At 36.8% G+C, this 13155-nt stretch overlaps 1 pseudogene; it reads left to right on the top strand.

Annotated features, from left to right (window-relative positions):
- Nucleotides 797-2432, top strand: LOC104720596 (annotated as a pseudogene).

Below are 13155 nucleotides of genomic sequence, written 5' to 3'. Positions count from 1 at the left end.
GGGGGGGGGGGGGGGGATCAAGAACCTATTGTTTCCATGGGAATCAAATATAAATTTGTCATGGCATTGATGGATTTTGCCGTCCATATTTTTATGAATTTGCCATTTTTTAGGTTACAAAAATACGATTAAACATGTGTTTAACTTGTTATGTTTAGGTTTAGTTGGTTCCATTATATTTTTCCATAAAAAAAATAAATATGGACATTAAATATTCAAAATTGGTAAATCCAAATTTTTTTAGGAAAATGGCATATTCGTTAATGTTAGCACGAAAATGATATTTTCCGTAAGAATACCTTTCTTGAGCCTGTGGTCCTTACCCAAATGTACGGTTCTGCCTGCGGCAACATTTATGTATAAAATTGACTAACCATAAAAAAATTTCTTCCTCTTTTGATAACTAGACTTACAATAAAAAATTACTAGATAAAAGATTTTGACATGCAATTAGTTACATTTTCGTAGTTCTTTTATTTACAGTATTTAGATGAAGATATTTTACTTTTGCATGTTTTTTTTTGTCAACAAATTTTTACTTTTGCATGTTTTAGGGTGAGGAATTTGTTCAAATTTCCATTTTCTCACTTTTTCTTTTTATAACGATTATTAAATTATTTGATATACAGTTAATTAAGATTTTTAAAATTAGTTACTTTAAATGAAAACAGTTTAAACTTTAAATAAATATATTTTAGAAACCAAATTTGTTTTTTATTATTATTGAGAATACCTTGTTCTAGACTTCTAGTAATGATAGAATCGTAGAAACAGGCTATAAATTAGTGAGTATAATGCATATGCAACGACCATAGAAACCCATAGCCTATGATCCTCTGGAAATAAAAACAAAAAGCCAACTGAAGAACAAGTGATGCATATCAGAAAACCACATGCCGCCATGTTTGCCAGTCCCGGAATGGGCCACGTCATGCCGGTGATGGAGCTAGCTAAGCGTCTCTCCGCGAACCACGGATTTAAAGTCACCGTATTCGTCCTAGAAACTGACGCAGCCTCCGTTCAGTCAAAGTTCCTAAACTCAACCGGTGTGGACCTCGTCAATCTTCCTTCGCCGGACATTTCTGGTTTAGTGTACCCGGAAGACCGTTTGGTGACCAAGATCGGAGTCATTATGCGTGAAGCAGTTCCAGCCCTCCGATCCAAGATCTCTGCCATGCATCAAAAGCCAACGGCTCTGATCGTCGACTTGTTCGGCACAGATGCATTATGTCTCGCAGCGGAACTAAACATGTTGGCTTATGTGTTTTTCGCTTCCAACGCGCGTTTCCTCGGTGTTTCCATGTATTATTCAACTTTGGACAAAGATATCAAAGAAGACCACGCAGTGCAAAGAAACCCGCTCGCTGTACCGGGGTGTGAACCGGTTAGATTCGAAGATACTATGGATTCATATTTGAATCTTGACAAACCGGTGTCCCGGGATTTGGTTCGTCACTATCTGGCTTACCCAAAGGCTGATGGAATTTTGGTGAATACATGGGAAGAGATGGAGCCGAAATCATTGAAATATCTTCAAGACCCAAAACTTTTGGGTCGGGTCGCTCGTGTACCAGTTTATCCGGTAGGTCCGTTATACAGACTGATAAAATCATCTAAGAACGAACATCCGGTTTTTGATTGGTTAAACGAACAACCAGATGAGTCGGTTCTTTATATCTCCTTCGGGAGTGGTGGTTCTCTTACAACTAATCAGTTAACCGAATTGGCGTGGGGGCTCGATCAGAGCCAGCAAAGGTTCGTATGGGTGGTTCGACCACCGGTTGACGACTCCTCTTACAGTGAGTATATCTCCGATAGTGGCGGTGGTACCAAAGACCACACGCCAGAGTATCTACCGGAAGGGTTCGTGACTCGTACTTGCGATAGAGGTTTCTTGATCCCATCATGGGCACCACAGGTTGAAGTCCTGGCCCGTCGAGCCGTTGGTGGGTTTTAACCCATTGTGGTTGGAGCTCGACGTTGGAAAGCGTCCTTGGCGGCGTTCCGATGATAGCATGGCCGCTTTTCGCCGAGCAAAATATGAATGCGGCATTGCTCAGAGATGAACTGGGAATCGCCGTCAGAGTGGACTATTCAAAGGAGGCGATTTCTAGGTCGAAGATTGAGGCGTTGGTGAGGAAGGTCATGGCTGAGGAGGAAGGTAAGGAGATGAGAGGGAAAGTGAAGAAGTTGAAAGAGACGGCGGAGATGTCGCACGCTGGTGGTTTGGCGCACGAGTCACTTTGCAGAATCACGGAGGAGTGTCAACGGTTTTTGGAACGTCTCGACTCGGGTTAGAAACGGTACATGTCGTTTCTTAAATTATTGTTTTTTTTTCATTATAACAAAATAGTCAGTGTTTTGTAAAGTAAGGATATTTGTTGAAAAAAGATTGTTAAGTAGAGTTAAAAATATTTTATATTAAATTTTGAAAATTGTTTTGCTAAAAACTTTTTTAAGAAACTGTAAAATTGTATGCTTACGATGGTAGATCCTAATTTTGTGTTCTTAAAAATGAAAAAAAGTTATGAGGTAAAAACATGAATATTGGGTAAGAAAAAAGAAGAAGTTTGTGACCTGTTGAATCCAAGATAGACATATATGATATATCAAACAGAGTATGATCCATGAGAAACTGTGCAATAGAAGCCTCGTTTCCAATATCACTCGAGAGTTGATCAAGAACAGGACTGGTCTTGTCCATTAACTTAACAAGGAAATGATCGTCTCCCGTAGATAATAACTCAGCAAATGCAGAGTCGGTGTCACCAACTCGGAGTGCGTGCATCGCATTGCTCCAACTAGTCCAGACAAGGTCTCTCTTTTGGCCTCCACGTTCATCATCATCTTCGTCCACTATTGTTTCTGCTTGCGGAATAGATACTCGCCTGTTCCTTGACGTTCCACAGTCTTCTCCAGCCACACGTATTGCTTCAAGCGGAGATTCATCTTTTGATGCTTGCCATAAGCTTCTAGCAGAAGGTCCTTCACCTAGTCTTATAGGTATAGATATTTAAGTTTTGGTGACTAATAAATATCTTTCTTGTCTTCAAATGGATGCAACAAGTTGCAGCTGTTTAACTGGGCAGATCAAATTGTTTTACTTACCTGATTGTATGGAAATTTCTATTGACATCTCTTCTACAATCCTCTCAAGAACTCTAACACGGTTCTCCAAACGTATCATGCCGTCGTGTGAACCACCCATGAAATCCTGCAATGATAAAGGAATTAACCTTTTACGAGTGAAACTACTTCAAAGCAAATCACTATTTTGATTTGAAATCGAAACAGAACCTGCAACATATTCATTATGTGGGTTTGTTGTCTCTCCAAGTGCAATAACTGTCTCTGTAAAGGTGGCCAATTCCCTCTGTTTTCAGATGCCTCTGCCTAGATTACTTCAGTTTGATCTCCATCAAATGCGCTCAACCGTGACACACCTCTTTCACCAATCCATTTTTCTCTTGCAAAGTCTCCAATGTGGCAATGTCAGCTCACAATGTTGCAGGTAAGGATCACAATTAGCTCTCATCTGATTCAAACACATCAATAAGCAAAATCAGAACCAAAATTATTTGACAAGTTTGTGAGATTAAGTTCTTTTTTCACACACATGTTCTCTATGAGCTTTCTCAGCTTCGTAAAAAGCTTTGACCACATATTCATCTTCTAAGATTTTGTGTTTCAGTAGAGCACGTCTAAGCAAATCCCTAGCATATATATATGGTTGTCTTCTTTCTCCTTTGAAACCATCGCCCATGGTGAATGGTAGCTGCTCTTCGACAAGAACATAGTCTTTATCATAATCAACACAAGAGCCAATAGTAATCAATTCCAAATTCATTGAACCCTAATTTCAATCACATAAAATAACCCCAATTCATCACCATCTGCAAATGATATCAAAGAGATTCTTACCAAGAGAAACAAATTGAAGCATCATTGAACCAAACTCTCCTATTTGGCCACTTGATTCTGAGATATGGTGAACCGAAATCGTCAACGGTTGTACAGGCGGTGTGTTGGTCGATAATTGAGTTTCACAGTCGCAACGTATAAGTCGTGACGTTTTGGTTTGTGACGTTTCATCCAAGAGTCGCAAGGACAAAGAGACACAACTCATTTATGATCTAGTATCAGTTTGTTTTCTATATAAATCAGTTTTATCGTTGATGTATGTAACAAGTTTCATGTAAATATAATTTTTCAGTTTCGTTCTTTGTCTTCTCAAAAAAGAGACAAAGGTCTCTTGCTCTGTTTTGCTCTGTTTCTTTTCTTCTTCCTCTCAATATTTTAACACGGTGGAGATGGTGATGACGACGAACAAAGGTGATTTTCCGACTTCATTATCTTACCAATTCGACGGATCATCTCCAAAGATTGATCGTCATTGGAGCAGTCACGAGAGAGAGAACAAAAGCGAAGAAAGAAAATTAAATTATAAAAATAGATGCAACCATTAGCAATTTACCACCTGTCCAGCAAAGTTTATATGAGATTAATCTTTTACTATCTGCATGGATCTTTTATTATTGTTTAACTAATGGAAAAATCTTTTAGATATAAGCGATACACAAAGTCTAATAGTTGTATATTTTCGTTGTATACTTTCATAAAATAATTATAAAAAAAATTCAGTGGTTGAGCTTCTTAAAAAATCCATTTGTTAATTCTAAATATATGTTTTTTTACTAACAATTGTATTCAAAAATTCACATCTTATGAAATTTATATATTTAGCTTCTTTGTAAAACTTTTTTTTTTGATACAGATTGTTTTGCTTTATATTGAATCAAAATAATTTCATCGTCATTTTTTACTCTCCAAATTAATCAGTAAAATACATTATTTTAAATTTAAATTTAAAGAAGTGCCACTAATTCTTGATTTTTAACGAATCAATGTAATTTTTGGTTTATTTTATAAACCATTGTAACCTTTATCATTACAATAAAAGTATAACGTTCTCACCTGCTGTTGACACCTAAGCTTTTAAAACTCCTCTAAGCATGATAGATCATTAAAAACTTAATCCAATCAAATTATAACAATTAATATAACTAAGCATTATGTTCCAATAAATATCAATCTCCTTTACACGTCACTTTTTCTCCCGCATCCCGATCGATGTCGTAGCCGCTATGTAAATCCTTCTCAAATCGAAGTGAAGAAGAATTCAATCAGAAAAACAGATCCCAAAACGTTTCATATGAAAAAATTATAAAAGATTTTGAAAAAGGGAGCTATAACAAATCTAGATGAAGGAAGGATGGTTGGAGAAATACACTTGATTCTATAAAAGATTTTGTTCCCACCGTGTTTAGTATTTTGATTATTTGGTTGGCGACAATCAGTTACATCTCTGATCTTAGACAAAAAAATTATTTGTAAAGTGTCAAAAGCATTAAAAAAGAAAGTTTTGAAAGTTTTCTCAAAGACTCTTAGTTCTAAAAAGCTTAATCTGACGACATGATATCTGGCAAGGTTAGATCAAGATACGAGCTGATCAATGAGTTTCTTAAGGTTATTAGTTTACACTTGCTCTTTCTCATTTCTAAATGTTGTTGGAGCTAAAATGTTTAGGCTTTGTAATTTCTCAACTGCTCAGATTCTTTAATTAAGAGAGATAAGTGCCAAAAAAGCTTTATTGTCTAGCCATGAACAGAAACAAAGAATCACATCACTTTCACTTTATTACCATCAATATTTTAAAATTAAGTGTATCTTTATAACCTTGGAACCCAAAAAAAAAAAACTATGTTTATAGACTATGAACTTGGGGGATCAAATTTTTGTAGACCCTTTTGTTGATAAGAAAACTCATTTACGGACTATTCAAAATTGCACAACCAATAAAAATAAAGGAGACTTGAAAGAGTTGTTTTTGTAATGCAGAGACTGTTATTTCCTTCAACGTTTCATGTTAATTAATGTCTCTTTAGCTTTGTTGATTGTCTCTCTTAGGCACCCAATATTTGTTTTTCTTCTTATTTCAGTATAGAATTAATTGATTTATGATAACTAATAAATAAAAAGTAGACATAAATTGTTACATCACATAATGCTCATTGGATGTATTGATCATAATATTAGATTCTAGAATCATCATGGAAAGTGTATTTTTGTTATAAAGCCTACTATATATCATACGATCTGTTTTTGGATATGCATGTCTGGTATTTAGGGATACTTTTTTATGAGAATTTCGATACATCTTACATTGTCTTTTATCTGCAGATTTTTGGATTACAATGGCACATCCATTGTATTTTGTGAGGTTGACTGCAACGACAATACCAATTGATGAGTATGTACACCAAGCCATTCTCGCTATTAATACCAACTCTTTTGATTTGTGTATTTAATAATTTGGAAAGCTAGAGCACTTCCGATAGTTTCAAATGCATGTAATCCCTAATTAATCATCTGTTTTGTGTCGTCTGTGTTTTTCCTGGGAAGAAAGAAGCATTATACGTAGTTAAGTCTTACAATTTTCATATTGTTTGTGGATTTGGGGTTAATTTAAATTGAGGGATGAGGTGAACCGTAGCCACTAAGCTTTCTTAGCTGGAATTATGTATCATTTAAGTATTTAGAGAAAATAATCATTTTTCATCTGACTTGATCACAAATAAAACCAAGAGTGAGAAAACGGTCTAAATATTCAAGTCTTAACCATCCTTGTCCAGTGGTATCGAATCTCTTCAAATTTCTGATCAGACCGATACTGGAACTCTTTGTTCCCATCCTCAATCTAGATATCCAAGTAAGCCCTTTCATCTTGATGCCTAATATTTTCCTAAATTTTTGTTGTTGTGATTTCACTACGAACATATCTATTTGATTATCGATTCCATGTCTTAGTGAGATAATATAAAGTTTATTGTTATTACTTTAAATGTCATGTTTTTAATGTAAGAAATTTAAATGGAATTTATTTGTAAATCTATTTGTTGACAGAATATTTTTATATATTTTTTCAAGAAAACAAACAAATAAATGCTCTAGAAATCATATGAAGTTTCAGTATAAAGCGTTCACCTCATGTATTGTTCTTAAAAAATGAGAGTCATATATCTGTTTGATTTAATTATAGTTTTAAACAATATGATTTATGATATATCATGGTTTTTAAGTGTTTTTAGCCATGATATAAGTTTTATTTATAGTCTTTTTAGTATTTTTAGAGTCTTTATAGGATTTAGCATGGATGAGAGCATAATGGAGCTAAATAGGAGGATTTGGAGCATAATCAAGCATTGAGGCTGAGCTACGAAGTTGGAAGACCAGTTCAAGACTAAGCATCGGTCGATGCTAGTGATGGTGTCGATCGATACATCATCCAACAGAAGAATCAGAAGTTTTCCCACAAGTTTTGAAGATTTACAAATCTGCCCCAAAATTTTCCATATTTGCATCATTAGTCCCTGGATGTGTTTTAGGAATATAAATAGGATTTGTATGGTCATTGCTAAGACCTAAGCTTTATTTTTCCCTGCAACTTTTGAGAGAAAACCCCGAGAGATTTTTAGAGAGCTTTTGGAGAGAAGATTGAGAACTCCTTTTCTTCTTTTTTTAATCTCTTAATGCTATCTATTTTATTCATGATTTGTGTTCTTACAATTATGTCTGAGTAGATCTGCTTGTTAGGTTTAGGGTTTCTCATTAGAGATTTCATGGATTATTAGATCTGTTTATTTTGGATTCATTATATTTCTTGTTCTTCACCATAGGTTGTTCTTAGTGCTAGATCTTTGGATGTGTTTTAGGAATATAAATAGGATTTGTATGGTCATTGCTAAGACCTAAGCTTTATTTTTCCCTGCAACTTTTGAGAGAAAACCCCGAGAGATTTTTAGAGAGCTTTTGGAGAGAAGATTGAGAACTCCTTTTCTTCTTTTTTTAATCTCTTAATGCTATCTATTTTATTCATGATTTGTGTTCTTACAATTATGTCTGAGTAGATCTGCTTGTTAGGTTTAGGGTTTCTCATTAGAGATTTCATGGATTATTAGATCTGTTTATTTTGGATTCATTATATTTCTTGTTCTTCACCATAGGTTGTTCTTAGTGCTAGATCTTTGATTAGTCATCTCGATTTAGATCTTAGGATTATTGACTGATATGAGAATATAATTGATTTTCCTGACAAAAACCTTTGGTGAGCCAAATTACTTTTTACAAAGAGATTTGAATTAGTAATTTTGTGAACTTATCTAAACTTGATTTTATTGCTGATTTTTAACCTAGAATTTTACAAAGAGATTTAGATTTTCTGGTTTTAAATTTAGATAATATTTGCAGTGAGAACTGATTTATTTTACAATTGTGTTTAGAGTTCAAGAATGGTGCTTAATTGTTGAATCTTGCTTGTTTAATTAATTGGTCTAATTTTCCATGATTTCCTGAGAATTTCCCTAAGCCTAGCGTTTCATCCATCTGAATTTACATCTCTTTATTTTCTGTTTAATCTTGCAATTTAATTACAATATTTCTGTTTAGCATAATTAAAAGATTATTAAATCTATTGTGTGAATCTGGAGTCTTTGTGGATTCGATCCCTAAGTACTACAATTGATCTCTTAATTTGAGAGAGTAGCTCAAGGTTAAATTTGAGCATATCAAATTTTGGCACCGTTGTCGGGGACTCTTTTGATTCACCATTAGATTAAAGTCTTTGATTTTGTCTAAATTTTTATTTTTCTATTTTACTCACACGCTTTTGTTTCTTTTCTTTTGTGTGTTTCAGGTACATGCCTGAGCCTAGCACTAGGAAAAATCCTACTGGTCCTGTTGTGAAGCTTACAAACCAAGAGTTAGGACAACTAGAGCGTAAAAACACAAAAGCAGACAAGTCAGTGAAGATGGTCAAAACACTCATATTGAGACCTGATGAGGCTGGAGTTTTGAGGGATCAAGAGGGTCATGTGTACAACGAGCAAGACCAGAAACTTGATGCTGAAGGACGAGTTATTCAGGAAGAACTCGTCGCGGTTGAGGATGATGCATGTGGCGTCGAGCGACGCAACAATGACATCGATCGACGCAACCAGGAAGGCATCGACCGACGCAATGTTGGCGTCGATCGATGCAATACCAGAGCCGATGCAGAGAATGTTCAGAGGCGATAGGATAACAATGGAGAGCTTGTCAAGACTCTTGTGGACTTCAACAGACCAGACTTGTTCTATGAGAACCGCTCCACAATTGTCCATCTTCCATTCCCAAGGAATGATTTTGAGTTGAAGCCTGCCAACTTTGCTCTTGTTGGACAAAGGCCATTCCAGAACCTGCCACATGAGAAGCCTCTAGACCACATTGAGCATTTTGAGGATATAGTCACAAGCATCAAGGCCAATGGAGTCACAGAGGATTATCTCTACGGCAAACTCTTCCCCTACTCTCTTGTTGGGGAAGCTTCTCATTGGCTAAGGCAACTCAAGCCAGGATCTCTGAAGACCTGGAATGGCATTAAGGTGGCATTCTTGAACTATTTCTATGATGATGCGATGTCAGATGAACTGAGGATTAAGCTCTCCACCTTTAGACAAGGACTTGCTGAATCTTACAAAGCTGCTTGGGTAAGGTTCAAAGCATACCAGAGGGATTGTCCGCATCATGGGTTCTCAAAGGTGCAGTTGATCAGTATCTTCTTCAGTGGTATTGATTGGAGGTATCAGATGGCTTTAGATGCTGCTAGTGATGGGAACTTCAAGACAAGGTACCCAGATGAAGCTGAACGTTTAATAGAAAGGATAGCATCAAGCAACAATACCAAGAATGCAGACTTAGAGCGGAAAAGAGCACATGAAGGCCATGATTCAAATCAGTTTGCTGCAGTGAATGTTAAGTTGGATACAGTCCACAATCTTCTTGTGGGAAATAAGTCTGTCCATTTTGCTGAAGATGTTGAGACTTTTGTGCCAAAGCCAGAGATTACAGAAGAAGATGTCAACTATGTGTATGGAGCAAGGTATCAAAGTCAGAGATTTTGTCAGAAGAATTCCTTCACAGGAAATCCAAACAGCAACTTCACTAGGAATTATGGCTCTTCTTCTTACCAACCCCTCCCTCCACCCAATTCAGAGAGCTAGATGGAATCAATGATTGGACAGATTTTGGAAGGTCAACAGAAGTTAACAGTAGACTTCAATGGGAAAATTGATTTTGTATACACTGAGATGACTGGGAAGTTTGATGCATTAAACACTCATGTTAAGAAGCTAGAGAATCAAGTGATTCAGACTGCTGGGTCTGTTAAAAGACAAAAGGAATTTCTTTCTAGAAGAGCAGAGTCTAACCCCAATCATGCTTGTAATGCAGTTTTGGTAAAGGAAGGAGACGACAATGATACTACGGTTGCAGAGCCAGCATCGATCGATACCATTACAATGCATCGATCGATGCAATCACCATCCATCACGACAAACTCACTCCATAACGAGAGTATCGATCGATGCACCAATAGCATCGATCGACACACCCCACGAACAGCTTCAGTTTCTGTTCTAGTTCCACCATCTGATTCAGAAAAGGCTTATAAGCCTAAGGTTCCTTTTCCTAAACTTAGGAGGTATAAGCAGGAGATTGAAGAAGCTAGATGCAAGGCTATGATGGACAAGGTGATAATTGAGATGCCTCTGATTGATGCAGTCAAGTTTTCTCCTGGGATTAAGCGGTATGTGAAGAGGATGGTCACTAATGGTTTGAGTCCTGAGGAAGGAGCTTTGCTAAACAAGGATGTCAGCTCAATTCTGTTGAATCAGCCTCCACAGAGAAGGAAGAAGGAGATGAAGCAAGAAGTGGTTGTCTCTGAGAAAGTGAGTGCAGTGATTCAGAGTAGAATTGCAGAGAAGTTACCAGATCTTGGAAGTTTTGTGTTAGACTGCTCTATCTCCACAGGACGGTTTGCTCACTCACTTTGTGATCTCGGTTCTAGTATCAATTTAATGCCACATTCTGTTGCTGTGAGACTTGGGATGACATATTTCAAGCCAACTAAGATCTCTCTTATCTTAGCTGATCGATCTAGAAGGATTCCTGAAGGTGTTTTTGAGGATATTCCAATCAAGATTGGAGATTGCATGATTCCCACTGATTTTGTGGTGTTGGAATATGACAAAGAGCCTAGTGATCCTCTCATCTTAGGACGCTCTTTCTTGGCTACAGCTGGTGCCATTATTGATGTTAAGAAGGGACACATATCTCTGAATGTGGATGATTTGGTCATGAACTTTGAGATGGACAAGCTGAGAAGGGCTCCCACTATTGATGGTCAGACATTTTCTGTGGAAATTGCTTCTGATGATGATCCAATCATAGAACTTCATGAAGACATTACTGCTGGGTATGTCAAAGAGTTGGAGACTGCTGAGAAGGTGAATAACCAAGCTGTTAAGCTTGAAGATTGGAGTGAAGATCATCTAATCAGTACTAGAGACCATGATGAGGTTCTGATCCATGACAAGTTGCTGATAGATGATGTTTTTGTAATGGAAACACAGATTGCTGAGGAAAGTTGCTGAATCGTTGAAGAAACACGAGTTGCAGGCTCAGCATCGATCGATGCAGCTGTAGCATCGATCGACACACCTCCACGAGAACGTCCAGACTTGTCCAAAACCGAGAATTCTCGAGCTGATTCCTTAGCTGCAAGTCCTACACCGGTTGTCAAGCTGAAATCTCACCATTCCACAGTCCAGAAGCCACCGGTAAAGCAAAGGTATGCATCTCCTTCTCCTAAACTTCCTCCTATCAACAATAAGACTTTCAAAGCTACAAAAACTGTTTTGCAGTTAACCAAGCTACGAGATTATCGTAGAGCGCTTGTTTCTTATGTTGATGATTTTGCAGGATTTAAAAGAAAGTCACCCATACCTAAGTCCCGCCATGGTCCTGTTCCTCATATACTTGGCAGATCTCGTGCATCTACTGCCTACACACCACCTTGGATGAAGAGGCCATTCTCTCGGAAGCATTCATTGCCATGTTCCGATCCACCGGATGCCTGAGATCCGACATAGTCAAGCTAATGACTGAAAACAAGCGCTTAGTAGGAGGCAACCCACTAGTAGTTTTTTTTTCTTTTTCCTTTTTCTTTTGATTTATTTTTATTTTTATTTATTTTTATTTTATTTTATTCGCCATTCTCTTACTTGATAACACTGTGGACAGTGATGTTTAAGTCTGTGGGAGGCGCCCAAAAAAAAAAGTGTTTTCTTGAGTCAAAAAAAAAAAAAATGTTGGGAACTATGATTTTTCTTTTTTGTGTACTGCCTTGGTTGATTAATGCTGCAGACTGAATCCACTAATCCGACTAATGGAAAATCCTAAGGCTGGCCAGTAGACCAAAGACATCTAAATTTCCAACTGAATCCATAAAAGCCTGAGGTAACTTCTGCTCTTTTCTTTTTACCTCATCAAGGAGATTGATGTTCATTGAGCTTGACTCCTTGGTCATACCTGACAAGTAAGATTTTCAAAAGAAAATGGTACTCTTCTCCTTTATTTAGTTTGAAGAGATTATTCCTGAGAGCTTTGTTTAAAAAAAAAAAAAAGAGAATAAAAGATGAAATGATTTTGATCAGTTTAGAGAGGTCGGTAAATTACCTATGACCTCATTATTCTACTCTTGAGTCAAATGATCACACAAAGTCTGGAAGCGAGGGGTAGGTAAATTACCGATGACCCCATTATTCGCCTACAACTTTGAGAAAAACAATAGTAAAAAAAAACAGCAAAGCAAAGCTCAAAGGAGGGTAAGGATAGAATAAGTATGGGGGAGAGAAAGAGTACCACATGTACAAGTTATATCTTGCTTGTTATGGTATAGTACGGGAATGAGTCTAGAAGGTTCTTGACATTGATCAAATTGATGAGACCCATATATGAAGGCTTAATGGAAGAAGTAGTGGAATTTGGTTTGAATTTGGGATGCTATGAAAGTCAACGGAGAAGTACATGGTGGTTCGATTTGGATTTATCTGCTAAGCATATGGATTATGGTTTGGATGATCATGACATTAGTTTAAAAAGAAAAGGAGTTTCTGCGTTTTCAAACCTCTTTCACAGGTCTAAGTCTATGTTTTGCTTGAGGGCAAGCAAATGCTAAGTCTGGGGAGTTGATATATCATGGTTTTTAGGTGTTTTTAG

The sequence above is a fragment of the Camelina sativa genome, chromosome 10, assembly GCF_000633955.1.
Source record: "Camelina sativa cultivar DH55 chromosome 10, Cs, whole genome shotgun sequence".
Lineage (NCBI taxonomy): Eukaryota > Viridiplantae > Streptophyta > Magnoliopsida > Brassicales > Brassicaceae > Camelina > Camelina sativa.
The sequence above is the reverse complement of the archived record's forward strand: the minus strand, read 5'-3'. Positions and strand labels throughout refer to the sequence as shown.